This window comes from Peromyscus eremicus, chromosome 13 (genome assembly GCF_949786415.1).
Source record: "Peromyscus eremicus chromosome 13, PerEre_H2_v1, whole genome shotgun sequence".
Lineage (NCBI taxonomy): Eukaryota > Metazoa > Chordata > Mammalia > Rodentia > Cricetidae > Peromyscus > Peromyscus eremicus.
In genome coordinates this window covers 26,342,609-26,361,339 of record NC_081429.1, presented here as the reverse complement: position 1 = coordinate 26,361,339, position 18,731 = coordinate 26,342,609, and the positions used below count along the sequence as shown (strand labels likewise).

At 42.0% G+C, this 18,731-nt stretch overlaps 1 protein-coding gene across 4 annotated transcripts in view; it reads right to left on the bottom strand.

The window, feature by feature from the left end:
• Nucleotides 1–18,731, bottom strand: part of Lpin2 (lipin 2) — a 79,121-nt gene that overhangs the window by 54,059 nt on the left and 6,331 nt on the right. For 2 of the 4 annotated variants that reach the window (XM_059277904.1, XM_059277908.1), the window contains exon 2: nucleotides 18,083–18,225. The exons of the other annotated variants lie outside the window; for them this stretch is intronic. The gene's annotated coding sequence lies outside the window, so the exon portion shown is untranslated. The remainder of the gene's footprint in view (nucleotides 1–18,082; nucleotides 18,226–18,731) is intronic. 4 annotated transcript variants of the gene reach the window in all.

Here is an 18,731-nt window from a genome sequence, read left to right as displayed (position 1 = left end):
AATAAATATTTTGATTGAGTTTGTGGATTTTTTCTACACTGTGTGTGTTTAAGTGTGGTACAGGTGCACGTGCTTAGATGTGCACACATGCAGAGGACAGACTAAGGAAGGTATCCTGCTTTATTACTCTGCTCTTCCTTCTTTCTTTGAGACAGGGTCTCTCACTGAACCTAGAGCTAGTCTGACAACAAGCCCCCGTGACCCTACTGCTTCAGCCCTTGACAGTGCTAGTACTACAGATATGCACATACAGCTTGAGTGTGTGTGTGTGTATGTGTGTGTGTATCCAAACTCAGGACCTTGTGCTGGCACAGCGTGCTCCCTCTTCCACAAAGAGCCATCTCTCCAGCCCCTCTACTTCTTTTTATAATGGGACTCATAAGAAACTTAAATACATATACAGCTCACACTCAATTTCTGCTGTATGCCATTGGTTTTAGGGCTGTAAGATAATTTTGGGAGGAAGGGAATATAGGCAAAAACTTTTACCTAACAAGGAATTGAATGATAGGATTTCTAACAATTCTATACAAGTATTTAATTAATTAATCAGCTAGCTGGTACACACATATTTATTGAACTTCACATTATTAAACCTTTTCTTTTACCTTGAAACTTCATAAGTTTTGACCAAGGAGAAGAATGGAAATACTAACTACAGTGATATTTCACCAAGATCCATACCATAGTTATAGTAAAGAAAAGGTTCAGTGATGGAGGTGGCTCAGTGGTAAAGGCACTTACTGCGCCTGACAACTTGAGTTCTACCCCCAGAACTCATATGGTGGAAGTAAAGAAATAACTTCCATAAACTGCCCTCTGACCTTCACATGTGTGCTTTGGCACGAGACCCACAAAAGAAAATGTAAAAAATAAGGGGAAGAATTAAACACAGTCTATCTCACCAACATATCTTCCTAGAAATAGGAAGATCCATCTTATATCAACTCATTCCTCAACTGCCGCCAGTAACAATGCATCCACATTCACTTGCCATTTAATTACACATCACATATACAACTTCTCTCCTTCACAAGAAAAGTGTCAGAGTTTTGATGGCTGAAATGTTATGGCATGTACAAAAATTCCAATCTCTTCCTCCATGACCTGCAGCAGTTCCAGGCTCCTGGCACTGGACAGGAGTAATAAAACCTCCCTCTGAGGCCTGGAAGAAATGAGAAGCCAGGGAAGAAGAATGGGAGAAAACAGAACAGGGGAGTGAGGAGAAATCACCTAAGAAGATGAAAAGTCAGAGGCAGAGGAAATAAAATATGGGTAAGAAAATATGTAGAGAGAAAGCAGAAAAGCAGAAACTAAGCAGGAGGGAAAAGAGATGGAAAAGAGAAAAATCATCTATTTTAAATATGAGGAAGCGAAGGCCCCAAAGGAGGTCACTCACTTAAGAAGGCATAAGCACAGAACCCCTACAATTCTCCAGTTCTTTATTTGGTTTTATGTTTTCGTTCTGCCAAGCTGAGACCCAGAGAGAATGTGCTGGGGCAGGAGGAAAGCAGCTGGGCAAGGCACAGAGGAAAAGCTCCACAGATGAAGTGTGGAGACTCAGCGGGGCAATGACCGTGGGTGTAGAAACTCTGTGTACAAGGTTCACCTCAAAAGTCCTCTTACATAACAGAGCAGCCGCTGGGTTTCCTGCCCACCTCAGGGTTGTGTCATTGTTTTGATGAATAACTCACAGAACGTCCTGCCTGCAAAGGAGCATGTACCATGGACCCATCAGAGATGAGCTAGGACACCACCAGGCACACACACCTACAGTTTCCCCCAAGACTGACCTGCTGACACTTTCCACCAGGCCCAAGACACAGTAAAATCAAAGCCAATGATTCTCATTCAGCTCCACGATTTTCTAAGAAAAGCATCAACCTTTTTTGTTCAGGCTAATATAAAAGTATACTCTGAGGGCTGGGGAAATACCAATTTGGTAGGCGTGCTTACCTAACCCCTCAGGAAGCCCTGGGTTCAATGCCGAGAAAGTAGTCAAATAAAGCAGGTGTGATGGTGCATGCCTGTAGTCTCAACACTCAGAAGGTGAAGGGAAGGAAATCAGGAAGTCCAATGTCATCCTCAGGTACATAGGGAGTTAGTGAGGCCAGCAGGGGCTAAAGGAGACCCCCCCGCGCGCACACACACTAAAATACAAATAGCTGAATCCTGAGAAAAACTTTACTTTTGCATAGCATTTTTATCTTTTTTTTTTAAACCCCTAGGACCAGTCTCTTATTTTGCCAAGGCTGGGCTTAAGCAATACTCCCATCTCAGCCTCTTAAGTGCTGGGACTCTAGGGAAATGCTACTATGTTAGCTCTTCAGTGGTTTTCAGAACAAGAAAAGTAGGGTGCAGGATGTGGTGGTGCATACCTTTAAGCCCAGCACTCATGAGGGTGATTCAGGAGGAGTGAATCTGGCCACACAGCAAGTTTAGGAATAGCCTGTGCTATAAAATGAGACTGTTTCAATGATGGAAAGGGAAGGAGGAAAGGAAAGAAAGTCTCTTTCTAAGACTTAACTTTTTAAAAGAGCATCTAGCTTCAAGAAACAAAGTTTAAAATGATGTCCGGAGAATCAGAATCCTGTTCAGATTCCACAAGTGATAACGATGCTAAGTAACATATATACATCCTTTGTAGATGTTTTTTCATTATTAACCCCAGAAGTACATGGGACAACTAGGTGTGGAAGGCTTCTTTCTTCTTCTTCTCCTTTTTCCTTCCTCCTCCTCTTCTTCCTCCCCGCCCCCCTTTCCAAAGACAGGATCTCACTATATAGCTCTGGCTGTCCTGGAATTCACTATATAGATCAGGCTAGCCTTGAACTCACAGAGATCTGCCTGCCCCTCTAACTCCCAAGTGCTGGGGATAAAGGCATGCACCACCACACCTGCTCTGTCGTGGGCTTAAGCAAGGATAAAGATCTGAAACTTCAAATGATCAAATTTCAGGTAAGGAAACTGTGTTAAGTTGACTCAATAGAAATTATTTCAGGCTACAAGCTATTTCTCCTCTCAATTCAAAACAAAAATAACGGAACTCCCTCCAGTGTTCACACTGGGGAACAACAATACTTTCCTTTTGTATTAACAAGGAACTAGAGAATACTGCATTTTGAGTAGTAAAAAAATCATCATGAAAATATTTTTAAATGGCAATTACAAAGAATCCCACAATCTCAAGCCAAATGTGGTGATATACACAATGAGGCTGGCGGAAGGACTGCCTTGAATTTGAGGTTAGCCTAAACTACACAGTGACACCGTCTCAAAAAAAAAAGAATAGGGGCTGGAGAGATGGCTCAGTGGTTAAGAGCACTGGCTGCTCTTCCAGATGAACCAGGTTCAAGTCCCAACACCCACATGGCAGCTCACAACTTCTGTAACTTGAGTTCTAGGGGATCTGACACCTTCACACCAATGCACATAAAATAAAGTTAAATAAATCACTAAAAAAAGAAAGAAAAAATTCTGTAATCTTCATATGGTTTCAAGGTCACTCATGATAAAGTGACTCACGTGAAAAAAGAACCACAGTTCACCTGAAGTAAGATTTCCTTATTCTGAAAAGATCGTCTACACTAAAGTACAGTTTCTTCATATATCTATAATTAGTCACAACTCACTATCTAAACTATTAAAACAACCTGAAGGGACTGATATGCTTTATTTAAGACCAAGAGAAAATTCTCTAGCTACCACTTTCAGGTTTAGCTACCATCTGTCACCTAACTGTTTAGCAGGTAATAGCTGTATGGCTTACTCAAGTTCAGTGTTTCCTAATACTCTAACTCAATCTCTAAACTAAAGAGAACAGCATCAGCTGTGAATGAGCAAGAAGATGCAAACAGGCCTTTCCAAGAACACAAAGCAAAGGCCAGAGGCCCCCTGGCCTTTATGTCCTTCTGCACTCATCTCTTTAGTTCTAGTGTATCTGCTGTCTGAGTAAACTCTCTAGGAGAAGTATTAGATTCCTGCACGAGAAACTACCCTGGAGGATTATTAAATGACTCCCAAGATTAAACAGCCTATTTCAAGGCTCCTCGTTTATATATAAAGTAACACATTTGGGGCTGAGGAGGTAGCTCAGTGGTAGGCATGAGGTGGCCCTGGGTTTAATGTGCAGTCTGGCAAAAACAAAATAAAGCACACTTTGCCTTTTGCTTTGATGTCTACTGGTTAATAAAAAAAAGTGATTGCTCAATATTTTCATCCACTATATTCAAGGGTTAATAGATTATACTTCTTCTGTGGTGTGGAATATCCTTAGAAAATTAGATATCCATATCCCAGTTTAAAAAGTTTGAACTCTGTGTACCTCTGAACTCTAACCCTTCCTGACCAATGCTCTTAGTCATGCTTTCCCCTGACCTTTTGAGGAGTTGCCTGGGGGCAGCAGTAAAGCATGCCTGCTTACTAACAGAGGGAAGCTGGGCAGTCCAATTAAGGATCAGAATTACGGTCTCTGTCTAGAATTTCTGGCCAACACTACCATAAAATAAAGCCAGAAGATGTGAAGAAAGCCTCTGTCTAGGAGAAGTGTGTGTGTGTGTGTGTGTGTGTGTGTGTGTGATGCATGTGTGTGGTGTGTGGGGGAGGTGTTGGGGGAAGTGGAGGGATATGGGTATGTATGGGAGAAGTGGGGGTGTGTGGGGGTGTGTGGTGTAGTGTATGTGTGTGGTGTGGGTGTGTGGAGGGTATGTGGGGGTGGGTGGGAGGTGTGTGGGTGTATGGGGTGTATGTGTGGGTTGGGTGCATGGGGTGTGTGTGTAGGGGGGTGTCCTTGACTCTTTCCTAGACACAGCTTATTTAACTATATAAAACTTTGTTTCAACATCCTTTAACTCTTTCATATCATCTCAGTCTGCATACTGATGCACAGGAATGACATGCTAAGGACTATGTCATCCCATTTCATAAACACCAAGTTCTACGAAAACAGGTGAGATGGCATATCCCTTGATCCCAGCATTCAAGAGACTGGGGCATCTTGAGTTATAGGCCAACCTGGACCACACAGTGAGTCCTGGCAAAAGAAAGAATACAGTGTTGAGATATAAGTCTCACTGTCAAATTTTAAAATGTAATTTTAAAAGTGTGGTAGCTTAACCATTCCAGAAGCGTATTATTTTCTAGAAGCAACAGCCCTAGGGCCACAACAGGAGGAAACAATGTTAAGTGTCATGCGTTCTCCCCACTTCACCTATCCCCCCCCCATCAAACTGAAGTGACTCAAAACTTCCAAAGAAAACTGCAACAAACAGTGAAGGTGTCAGTCCGACTTACACCCCTGGATCCTGAGAGGACTCTCCCCTTCTTTGACTGGTTCTCCACAACACTGCCACCTCAAGATTCTCTGGACTTTCTCAAAAACTGGTAACTGATTATTTTGTTCCTATGACTTTTCCCACTATTTTCAAACAATTTTTTAAAACTTAAGAAATATTAGTAGTTAGCAGGCACCCTCCTCCTTTCACCTATGGAAATGGAGGCTGCTGGAGTGTAGACTACAAACTTAGAATCTGGAAATCCCACTAATATCTTTCAGGTTTGTGGTCTCTTGGGAAGGAGTGTAATAATTCTTTCAGATATAAAGTTCCTTCGAACAGTAAACACACTAGGGACTCAAAACATAACGCTTTGGAGGACACAAACAACTGATAAACATAACTACGTACTACCGTGAGAAAGGACTGGTGCTAGCCGCAGTTGGTGAAGTAAGCAGCCCGGGGTACCATGCCGCAGTTGGTGAAGTAAGCCGCCCGGGGTACCATCGGGCTGGCTGCAGGGCCTCTGTTTTCAACCACACCGCTGATATTCACCAACAGTTCGCTCGGCATTGTATCAGCAGGCTTTGAAAAGCGACACTCAGGAGTGCAGCCAGGAAGTGCTGTTCCTTTATGGTAACATAAATAGTCATTGATCTGCTGTCTTAAACGGGCCAGCAGGACCTAGCAACCACACTTGTGCGGTGGTCAGCCCTTTCTGCTACTTCCTTTTTTCAAGTTCCCAAGACATTCACTCTCTCACTGCATCCCATTACCACTACTTCCCATTTCATATTCTTGCATGTAGTTTCATTTCTTGTTCAGGAAATAATTAGGAGAAAAGGTGGCAAAAAGATATTTACTTGTACAACGTTTATCTATTTTTCTTTTTTTGGTTTGCTGAGAAAGGGTTTCAAGTAGCTCAGGCTGGCCTCAAATTCCTCCTGATCCTCTTGTCTCCACCTCCCACGTGCTGGTACTACTGGTATGCACTACCATGTCCAGCTCGTTTGAAAACGCCAACATCATGTTAAGTTTGCTACCACGTAATGATTCTATTTAATCAGTGAAATTTAAATTCAAAGAAAATAATCAGAACTCTAACACTGTTTCTTTCAGAAGTTGAATCTGTTCCAATTAAAAGTTTGTCTAAAAGGATAAAGTTTAGTGCTAGAGTACTTGCTTGGGATCCATGAGGCTTTGCCTTCAATTCCCAACACTGCAAAAACCCAAAACAAGCATAAATAAATAAATAAATAAATACCACCAAAACTCACTGTCTAAGATATCTAAGAAAAAACCGGTAGCATTAATAATTGATTTTTTTTTTTCATGATACAAGGCCCAGGCTGGCCTGAAACTGTCAATTTTCCTGCCTTGAGATGTCACTGCTTGGCTTTAATATTCAATTTTATACACAAAAGATAATAATTATACATATGAAGACAAATAAAATCTAGCTGGCAGGAAGAACTACACACCTCACTGAGAGGTACAGCCTCGCATAATGCAGTCATTCCAATAAGCCAAGCCTGGTTCTTCAGAAAAATCTTTATAAAAACTTCTTAGTGTGAGAGACTACGCATACAAGATAATTTAAGTTAAATGTTTATTAAAATATATGGCAAACCATACACATGGGTGTATGTATGTGACATGTGTATGTATGTATGTGTATGCATTATTAAAACAAACAATCCTGGCTGCATCAGTTTGAACACATTAATAATAAACTCAGGAGTTACCAATGATGCATTAGTGTTCTTGAAGGGAGGAAATCAATAATACACCTCTCCTTGGTTTCTGACTAAGAGTGAGCCCAGACAACTCTTTACTTTGTTCTGCCTGTCTTCTGTCCTCCCTAACAAAGGCCTTCTGCTTTGTATTTACTGAAGAGCACAGAGAACAGCATCATGAGGAAGAAATGAGGGATACTTTACAGAAATCTTTAACAGAGGTTTACAAGGGATTAAGTCACTGACCCCACCAGACCCAATTGACTCAGGTAACAAATAAACCAGTAACCATCTGTACATTGCATACAACATTACAGGTATTCATTTTACAAGATTACTTTCAACCTTATTTGCTGGTTTCAGCAAATGATTATTATAACACACATGCATTACTCCTAGGTCAGGGGCATGGAATGATAAATGACTAAGATCACAGCTATGCGTTAGCTTAGGTTGTAAAAGTTGTTTATGTGGGTAAGGCAAGTAAGGTTGTTTTTTACAGTGTTTTCTTTTTAAATTTTGTTTATTTATATTTTATGTATGAGTGTTCTGCACGCCAGAAGAGGGCGTCAGATCCTATTATAGATGGCTGTGAGCTACCATGTGGTTGCTGGGAATTGAACTCAGGACCTCTGGAAGAACAGTCAGTGCTCTTAACCACTGATCCACCTCTCCAGCCCTACAGTGTTTTCTTAAAGGCAGGTTAAACAAACAGGCTGAGCACACAGTAGGATCACAGACTTAAATGACCTCAAGACGTAGTACTTACTCTGGCTTTGAGGATTAGCAAAAGTTCTAGTCTCTTAGACTGCAAGAAGTATTTTATCAGAATGCACTGTCGTGCCTAGCTGCCTGACATCATTTAAGATTTATTATTTTTATATATGAGTGCTTTGCTTGCATGTAAGTAAGTATGTGTAGTGTGTGTGCTGGGTGCCCACAGAAGGCACATGAGGACAGCTGTGAGCTGCCATGTGGGTGCTGGGAATTGAACCCAGGTCCTCTGGAAGAGCAATACATGCTCTTAATCACTGAGCCATCTCTTCAGTCCCCTGACTGATATTATTCATCTAGTACTTAATGAATCATATCCTAGGGCTAATCCTTTGTACGTATTCATCTCTGATCCCTAGAATCTGGATGAAAAATAAATTTGCTTACTCCTATGCCTCACAGATTACAAAGTAAGGGGTGTCACAGGAGCTGGAATGATGGCTCAGGGGTTAAGAGCACTGGTTGTTCCTCTGGAGGACGCAGGTTTCGTTTCTAACACCCATAAGGCAATTTACAACTGTAAGCAACTTTACCTCTGGGAGGATCTGATGCCCTCTTCTGGCCTCTATTACCAAAACATTTTTGCAATGACATGAATGAATATGAGTAAAATACATAGATAAATTAGCTCTCTCTCATTGAAATTATTTTATATCAAGGGGTATTATCATGAAAAAAATAACCTAAGAATACAGGAAAATATTTAACAAATCTTTGATGACAGTTTAATATCCAGAATATATTCATTGAAGCATTATTCACAATACTGAAAGGGCTAGAGGGAAAACCCACAACATTCCATTAACAGATGGAGGAAAAATGTGGAATATATTAAAAAATGTCTATTATTTTTTAGCTACAAAAACAAATGAAGTTCTGATATATGCTGTAAGCATGGCCATTCCCTGAAGCATGCTAAATGAAACAATTTTAGTCAAACAAAAAATCTAGGAAAGGCAAATTAATAAGCTAGAGTACAGCTGGGTGTGCATATATGTCTATAGTTCTAGCCACTCGAAAGGGTGAGGTAGGAGGATGATGTGAACCCAGGTGCTTGAGACTAGCCTGGACAACAAAGGAAGACCATATATCAAACAAAGAAAAGGTAAAAGAGTACAGATTTCACTAGGAGAAGGGGAATAGAGAGTTACTGTTTAACTGAGTTTGTTAGGGGTCACAAAAATGTTTTAAAAATCAGAGCAAGAGGCTGCAAAGCATTTTCAAAAAAAATATCACTACTAAACTGTACACTTGAAAGCAAGTAATGAGAAGGAAAATGCAATAAAATGTTAATCAAAACTTCAAACAATATCAAATGGACTTGATGGATCATCCTGAGCTAAAAATGAGACCCTTGAGGAGGCGGCTCCAGTAACTAGTTAATATGATCTAGAATTAAAAATCAGTCGAGGGTTAGGCATCATGAGCACACCTGCAATCCTAGCGCACACAGGCTGTGATAGGACACAAGCTGAGATGAGTCTGGGTAACACAGTAACACTTTGTCTCAAAACAAAAAGAGTATCTTAGTTCTTGGCTATAGTCTATCTTAGTTACTTCTAGTGCTGTGAAGAGATACTCTGACCAAGATAACTTACAAAAGAAAGCATTTAACTGGGAACTTGCTTGCAGCTTCAGAGGTGAGTCCACACCACCATGTGGGAAGTGTGTTAGCAGGCAGCAGGCAGGCATGATGCTGGAGCAGAAGCTGAGAGCTTACATCTGATCCCCAAGCAGGAAGCAAATAAAGAGAAACTGGGAATGGCATGAGCTTTTGAAACCTCAAAGCCCACCCGCAGTGACACACCTCCTCCAAAAAAGTTACACCTAATCCTTCCCAAACAGTTCCACCAACTAGGGAACAAGCATTCAAATACAGGAGCCTATGGGGCCATTCTTATTCAAACCACCACACACAACTAAACCTTGTCTAAAAACAACAAAAAGAATATATTAGTTCTTAACTATAAGTATGGTCCGCAGGGCTTTGCATAGTGGCATAACCCCAGCTCCCAGGAGAAAAGGACAGGAGGCTAATCTGTTCAAGGCCAGTCTGAGCAACCAACAAGACCCTGTCTTAAAGTATAACCTATTCCCACAGAATTGCTATTTTACTATGTCATTTGAGCCAGACACTAAATACCCTAGCCTTCAAATTCCTTGTTTAAAAATGAACTTCTGAGTAATTGCTATGCACCCTTCTATGTTTAAAATTTTTTTTAAAAATTGACACTGTAAAGAATTAAGTTTTCTAAGCATTAAACTTCACTAAACAGAAAATATCTAAGCATTGCCTACAACTTCATATTTACTACCAACATGGTGAATGTACAATGTACCTTTTGTTTCCTGTACACTTAAATACAACAGTTTCTTCCTCCAGTCAAAACAGAGTGGCCAGGTGTGGTAACCCATGCCTTTAATCCAAGCACTAAGGAAGCAGAGGCAGGTGGATCTCTGTCAGTTCTAGGCCAGCCTGGTCTACAAAGTGATTTACATGACATCCAGAGCTACACAAAGAAACCCTGTCTCAAGAAATAAAACACATAAACAAAAAAATTACGCTATACCAAACATACCTACTTTTGATATCAAATTCTTAAACTAGGCATTTTTAAAAGTAAATGTGTGTATGTGCCCTCACCACACAAGCATGGGTGCCTGTCAAGGCCAGAAGAGGTCACTGGATCCCCATGGAGCTGGAGTTACAGGAAGCTGTGAATCAAACTCTTGTCCTCTGGAAGAGCAAAAGTGCTCTTAACCCACTGAACCATCTCTGCAGCCCTTAAACCAGGCTTCTAAGGGTAGTGGGTAGCCAGTCCAGCTTTGACCTGGAAATACCACCCACTTTGAGGCTTCGGTAACTGTCACGCCTACAACACGGAGCCGAGAGAGGACCCCTAAAGACCCGAGATCCAGATGGGGGAGCTCTCTTGGTTCCTGGACTCTGGACACTGGAGGTAGACCGAGCAGAGTTCTCCAGAGAACACCGCCGGACTTCGCTACACCTTTCCCAGACCCTGTTACCTATCCCTTCACTTGTGAGTTACCCCATAAAATAAACCTCCCTTTTAACTACGTGGAGTTGCCTTAATAATTTCACCAATATCTAAGCATCTATTATGTAGCCTGGGAGAACAGAGTTCAATGGTATACGAGTCTCATTTCTCAAAGCCTAACCAAGCAAGCTCTGGAATGTACCCTCTTTACAGTGTGCTTGCTCACCGACAGCATTATGACTATATTCACACTACAGTGTTTCGTGGTCAAAGCTTTCCCAGAGCTCCTCTTTAACTATGTAGATTCTAAGAACGAATCTGTAACTAACCCTGGTCCCTGCACTCTAGAAGGCGCTATAACATCAGAGCATCTGAAATACAAAGTTTGCTTTTCTCTTTTCAGCCTTTTAGGAGCGTTTTAAAACACATAATCAATGTACCTAAGAGAACTGATGGTTAGCATCAGTCAGACTGCCTCACCAAAAAGACAGCTGGAGACGAACAGGAGAGCGGTGGGGTGGGGAGTCAGTGGGAATGGAGGCCAGGCCACGGGAGTGACTGGATTTGTAGCTTTTAATAGTTTAAGTCTAGGTGTCCCCACCTTTGCATGTGGGGTCAGATAATTCTCTGGGAGTGAAAAGACATGCAGGTCCCAGGCCTCCAACCACTAGATGTCAGCAGCACCCTCTCCTAACTTGTGACCATCAAAAAAACATCTGGTCACTTTTGAATGTCCTCTATCAGCAAAACTACTCCTCTTTGGGAATCACCAGCATTGTTCATTTATGTATTTAGCTAGCTCTGTTTGTTTTGTTGGTTGGTTAGCTTTGAGATAGGCTTTCACAATTCAGCCCTGGCAGAATTCTCTAGGCAGCCTAGGCTGGCCTCAAGCTCATGATGCTCCTGCCTTAGTCATCCGATTACAGCTGTATGCCATCATACCCAACACAAGAACCACCCATTTAGATGAACGATACGGAGCACCTTATTTATGACTGTTCTGACAAGGTCCTTAGGAATGTGGGTATAAGATGGTTTTACATCACAGCTTTCCCACTTACCCTCAGCACATAACCATTCTCGGTTATATTCCTAATAGGCAGGAATACTTATCAGGTAGGACTGTGGTCAGGATTCTGTGAGGTGGTGCCCAGAAATTACGAGAAGGTTAAAACTATCAGCTGAATAGTCCCAAGACCCATGCACAGTCAGTGCTTAACCAGTAACTGTTGGGGTCAGACCCCTGCCATTCAGAGAGGGACACAGGAAAGCACACAAATAACTAAATCTAAATTCTCACTGACATCAACAGTTCTTTGAGTCTGTTTTAGCTTTACTAATCATTTTCCCATTCCAAAGAGCTCAATCGATGGAATTCCACTCTTCAGCTCATCGTACAACAGGATAGATCTAATTCCCATTCCAGCCACAGATCGGCAGAATGGACTGAAATGGGTCAGGAGAGCCCTACAATGTAAAGGTGAAACTAACGGCCTGAGCTCTCCCGGGCCTGTATTCAGCCAAGTGAGGCACCCTCCCCAGCAAATTCCCAGCAAATGCAACACTCTTTAATCACATTTATATCTAAGCAAAACCTATTTAACATGAATGCTATGAATGCTATGTCTGAGTGACCTCTTAAAGTTGTGATAAATCAATATATCATTATCTAGTACATTACTGGCTCCTCTTTCCTACTGAAAGAATTCTTTCTTTTTTTAAAGATTTATTTTTATCATTTTAAAGTTCTGTATATGTAGTGTGTGTGAGTACAGGTGCTTGTGGAGGTGGAGGTCAGAGGCATTGGATTCCCCTGGAGCTGAGGCTACAGGTGCTTGTGAGCCATCTGACAGGAGTACTGGGAACCCAATGTGGCTCTGAAAAGAGCACTGAGCACTCTAAACCACTGAGCCATCTAATGCCTACAAGTGCTCCCTCAATTTCATTTAGGTGGTATACAATACTTATGAGCCAAAAAAATTAATTCATCACTCTTATATGCATGATTAACTGCCTTTTTTTTTTTGTTTTTTGATAAAGGGTTTCTCTGTGTAACCTTGGCTGTCCTGGGACTAACTCTGTAGACCAGGCTGGCCTCCAACTCAGAGATGTCTCTGCCTCTGCCTCCTGAGTGCTAGGATTAAAGGCATGTGCTACCACTGCCCTGGTGAACAACTTTTCAGCTATTTCTGAAAATTTAACCTGCCTCGAAGGGCAGAAAATTATTCTACCACTGATTTAGTGAGAGGTGTTTACCAGAATGACAGTATAATTGAAATGTATATATTGGTGATATCATGGGCAAAGTAGGGGCCAGGTGTGTCACTCAGTGGTAGAATGTTTGCCTAGCATGCCCAAGGCACTAGGTTCGATACACACACACACACACACACACACACACACACACACACACACCATAACAGTCTTTGTATGTTTGGCTGTTTTTAATCATCCTTCTTCACAATTACATTTTTATTAATAGTACCGACAGTTTCCTTACACCACATGTATAATAAAGGGTAATACTAAAAACCTGAAGTAATCTGATATACAGGTGAGGTTTAGATTAATAGTATTACATGTTATCTGCAACAGCTATCAATACCCCGTTTCAACAGGTAGAGAAGGTGCAGAAAGAACCGATATTTTCTTACATCCTAGGACAGTGTACGCTCCCCCACATACATATTTACATATATATCCCCAAACAGAACAATACCCCCCACCACCAAGTATTACTTGGTTCTCTAAAGACCTTCCCTCAGCCACCAACATCTCTGTACCTGCTACATATTCCAAAAACTAATTACGAACTTTTCAACAGCAGGTGTCATTGACAATACTTTATAAGTGTGTACACTTCCTTTTTGGAGGCTTGTATTTCTCCAAGACCTAACTCAAATGCAAAGGAACACTAGTGAGGTCAAAGCTACAGCAGTCCCCTTTGAGACAGCATCCTAATGCCTAGCCACTGTACCAGTCGCCCTGAAGTTTGCCATGATAAAATCCAGACATGTGTAGCTCTAGTAAAAAGGTGGCTTCACACATGGCCTCAGTCATCACTTATGACTCCTGGAGGGGGAGAAGACCTTCAGGGATTGGTAGAAGCACAGTCATTGTAAGGCACAAATAGGCACCAAGTCACCAGTTTGCTTGGCTGACAGCACAGAAGCAACCAAAGCTCCATGTCCCCTTGACATACTCATTTCCCTTTCCAAATATCTCTAATTTCTTCTGCCTTTGGATCTCAGAAGCTATCCCCTAGCTTCCAAGAGGAAAGTCTGCTACCCCTCACTCCAGATGCAGCTCTAAGAGCGGGTTGTCAACGGTGGGTCCTCACACTGAGTGACTTCAACAAGGGAGCAGCAGGTCCAAGAGCAACCCAAGTCAGTAAAACACCAGGGATGTAGCAACTTTAAGGCCTTCGACTCCCCGACTGGTTCCACACACACTTTTCTGCAGGCTGGGATCAGACAGTGAACCTGGATGACAAGCCACCTGCGTTCACTGTGCTTTTATGCTAATAGAAGGGAGGGCAACAAGAACAAGTCTTATGCTAGGATAGCTAGAAAAAGGGAAATGGGCGAGGGAGACAGGGAGAGTGGGAAGAAGGGAAGAGGGAGGGAGAGAGGAAAGAAAGAGGGAGGGAGGGAGGAGGCTACTTGAGGAAAGACCACAATAAGAAAATGTATGGCAGGGTATTTTTAAAGCAGAACTCCAGGAGGGTTGCCACCTGAAAATACAATATAAAGACCCAAGGGAAGCACAAGGACGAGCTGACTATGGTCACATGACTATCTTGTAAAAGAGACAAGATTAATCCTGTCGCACCAGGCTCTGATGCTGTGTTCCTCACTTTGGCCAACCTTTGAATTACTTCAGAAAGCAAGCAAGAATGAAGCATGAGGTGACTCCAATGCCCAGCTGTTAAACATCTGAGAATCAGCAGAAATGTTAGCAGTTACACAAGACTGAACAAAAATCTTCAGTTATAATCTGAGAATTATTTCCTAAGGGCTTTCTTTCTGATCTTCTCTGAAGATTGTAGACAGTGCCTAAAAGCACCTTTTAAAATATTTCTATAACTAGACACTCTGCTATGCCCACACAACAGCATATCTACCCTTTCCTGATCCGATTAGGGGTTGAGTGTGCCCCCCAAAACAGGAAATCTAAGCTCTAAGTTCTAGGTCTTTAGAATGTGACCGTAACACAATAAAAAGACTTTTATAGATGATCAAGATAAAATGACACTATACTGGGAATCCCACACCCTCTTCTGACTTCCATAGGCACCAAGCACACACATAGTGCACGCACATACATGCAGACAAAACACACACACACATAAAGTAAAAAAAAAAATCTTATAAAAGGACAACACATTTCCATTGGGTAGCTTGAGCTACCCAGGCCCACATTTTGTTACTTAGCTCTCACAAACTACACACACATAGTATTAGATCATAACCCACAGTATTAGGGACTATGTATGAGTCTATTCCAATGTAAGCATATGACTTGAACTAATCAACTGGGGTGAGATGCTTATTTCTCATGTAAAATTATAAACATATATGGAATGAGTAACTCCCCACCCTTCAGATGCAGGCTGGGAGGGTCATTTCTAAAGAACACAGACTAGGGACCAAGAGGATGGCTTGGAGTAACACTCCCACAGGGAGACAGAAGGTGGAGAGAAGAGAACTGGGATGGGAGAAGGCTGATACCCAGGACAGCAGCAAAAACAAGAGACCCTTCCCTAACGATTGTCAGAAAAGAACCAATCCTAGGAAGCTGTCCTTTGACCTCCACCCACTCACTGAGATGCATCCTCCCAAGTAAACAAATAAATGTCAGACAGACAGACAGCGGCTGGAGAGCTGGCTCTCAGAAGTTAAGACAACTTGTTGTTCTTGCAAAGGACCTGAGTTCAGTTCTCAGAACCCACATGGTATCTCACAATCACTCCTAACTCCAGTTCCAGGGAATCCAACACCCTCTTCTCACTTTCACAGGCACCAAGCACACACATGACGTACACACACACATGCAGACAAAACACACATACACATAAAATTAAAAAATCTTATAAAAAATACAGATTAGGTTTTCAGTGGGGGGAAAATCTGATAACTACAACCTCAGCCTGGTGATCAAGGCCATGGCCATCACTGAGTCAAATGATGGTAATTTACCCTCCATTAAGAGGAAGAGTCATAACCTAGTCTTAGCATAAGAAAACTATAAGGTAAATTCTAACAGTGAAGCATCTTACAAAACATGGACTAGTTCTCTCAAAGTGTTGAGGTCAGCTGGGTGTGGTGGTGGACTCCTGTAGGCCCAGCTACTCGGCAGGAAGATCACTGAAGCCACACCCCGCCCCCCTACACACACATCTCAACAACAGTAATAACAAACTGAAACTGTCAAGGTCGTTGAAAATGGAAAGTCTCCACAGAACCCCAGAATCAAAGGATGAAGTGATACCCACACCACCGAGGGTTCCACCAAAGGCAATCATAATAGAAAAATGCCAACTGCCTCAGGAATCCCACGTAGACAGGGCTACATGTTCCCAATCAGAGGAGCAGAACCCAGGGCCGGCCAGCCACCTCCTCAACTTCATGAGGACAGAGGAACAGATGATTCTCCATGTAGGGAGAAGCCTCGGGAACTAACAGGCACCTGGATTCTCTGGTGTTTTCATGCCTCTGGCCTCAGACTCTGGCGACATATCTGCTTCCCGTTCAGGTGTGAGAACAAAACAAGGCCACGAGTGAGGCAGGTATTTCCCAGGTGTTAGTTCCTAGCCTTGTCTGGTCTGAGGACACAGACACCAAGTCATAAACCAAGGCACTTCAATAATAAAGTTAAGAGACACACTTTTAAAAGGGATGAAGGAGGAAGAGGGAGAAAGAATCAGAAGTAGAAAAGAGAAACACAAAAAAGTTTTTTCATTAAAAAAAAAAAAAAAGAGTTGACTTCTCAAAAGTAACAATTCCAAAAAGTAGAGGGAAAAGGAGCGAAGAATTGGGACAAGCGAGCCAACAGAGGAGGGATGACCGATACTCAGGACAAGGCAGAGACTGCACCGCCAGTCGGATAACGTGAGCCTAGAGTCAAGACTGGTGCCCAGAAAAAAAGCCAGCATACACTGTTCACACCAAAGGAAAAATATGTAGTACAAAGTAAAATCACTGCACATGCTTAGTTCTGAACAACATTTAGTTATGAAAATATAAGCAGTGGGAATTGAGAAAATATTAGATAGTTTCACTGAGAAGTTATCACAAGGCAACTTTTATCACTCTTACACAGTTCAGGGCCCCAAACCAGGGAATGTGCAGCCCACTTCCAGTTTGGGTCTTCCCACATCAATTAAAGCAACCGAGACAATCCCCCCAGACAGGCCCCTGTACAGGCCAACCTGACGCAGATAACCCTTCATGGAGATGCTTTGCCCAGGCTGGTTGTATCAAGTTGACAAAACTGTTACACAGGTTAGTGTTTTTCAATATATAGGATAAAATTATTTTAATTATTTCCCAATTTTATTAAGATGAATTAGAATATGCTAATTCGTGACTTTAACAACGGACTGCAACAAAACTACTCACACCGACACCAGGAAGGTTAAGAGTCCAGGAAAAAATTCTACGCAAGCACACATACAAATTTTTTTTGGAATATAAAAAACTCCTTCAAATAAACATTTGCACATTAAAAATATAAACACAGTACTCTCTCCAAGATACTCCTTTTGCTTCTCACTTTCAATCTCCTAAACTGAATCCCAATCCTGATCCTCGATACTCAGTTGAGAGAACTCTGCTTTATATCTAAGATGACTAGTTCATTCCCCAACAACACTACAAGCTACTTTCAGACAAGAGGAACACTTCCCCTTGTGCTGTGACTCTCAACCCTGGCGTCTAGTCTAGCTGGAGCCCTCAGCCTGCAGCCTGGCCTCTCAACTTCTAGGTAGGTGTGGTCTAACATACCCGCATCTACTATTGGAACTAGCCAAGCAGGCAGGTGGCTCTCCAAAGAAACAACCAAAAGGATGCAAGAGAAAATGCCACACTGAGATCAGTTATTTTGCACAACTAACATATGCTAATACATTTGAAGTGTATTCATAGTTCTGAATATATTTCTCTTTAATGAAAGGTTCTTAGGTCATTCACTTATTCTATTTTATACAGAGTAAAATTCCATCACAGGGACCTTATCTGCATATGTAGTTACTGAGCAAGTCAAATGAAACAGTGAAAAAGTTACAAGTTAAAGGACAAACCTGTTTAGAAACAATTCACCAGCTCTACTGGATTAAGGTTTCAGCTGTGTACCACGGTGATGGAACAAAGATTCTGAACACAGGAAAGGCTGGGCACTCCATCCAATTCGGACACTTTCATACTCCTCCTGGACAGTGCAGTCCTACAAAATGAGGGATAGAGCATACACCCTCAAATCAGCAACAGTCACAATTACCAAAGGGAATCCTTCAAGGTGGCAGCGCAGTGGCTACTCAGAGCAGTCCAGCAACCATTTCCTCCTTCCCAATACTGACACAGAACCACCTTCCTTCCATGTTTGAATTTAGAGGTCCCATTTCTTGAAAAATAGCTGTCATCTGACCCAGTCTCAGCCTAGGGGTAGGTAGGCAGGGAACATCAGCTGAATGATGTTCAACTCATTCCAGAGCAGGTACCCAGCAGGCACAGTGGGCCTCTTCAGCTCCACTGCTTTCCCAGCTGGTTTTCTCTCCCCGGCTCAATCAGCCTTGCACACAGAAATGCTTTAGAGAAACCCAAGGCTCCACAGCAGGTGCACTCTTTCAATTACTTACTTATAAATGTTGGCATTAAGAAGTTTCTCTATTCTATCGAATCAAGTAAAAACAGATTCCTAAAGTTGATTTAGGGATGTCAAATAAATGCATA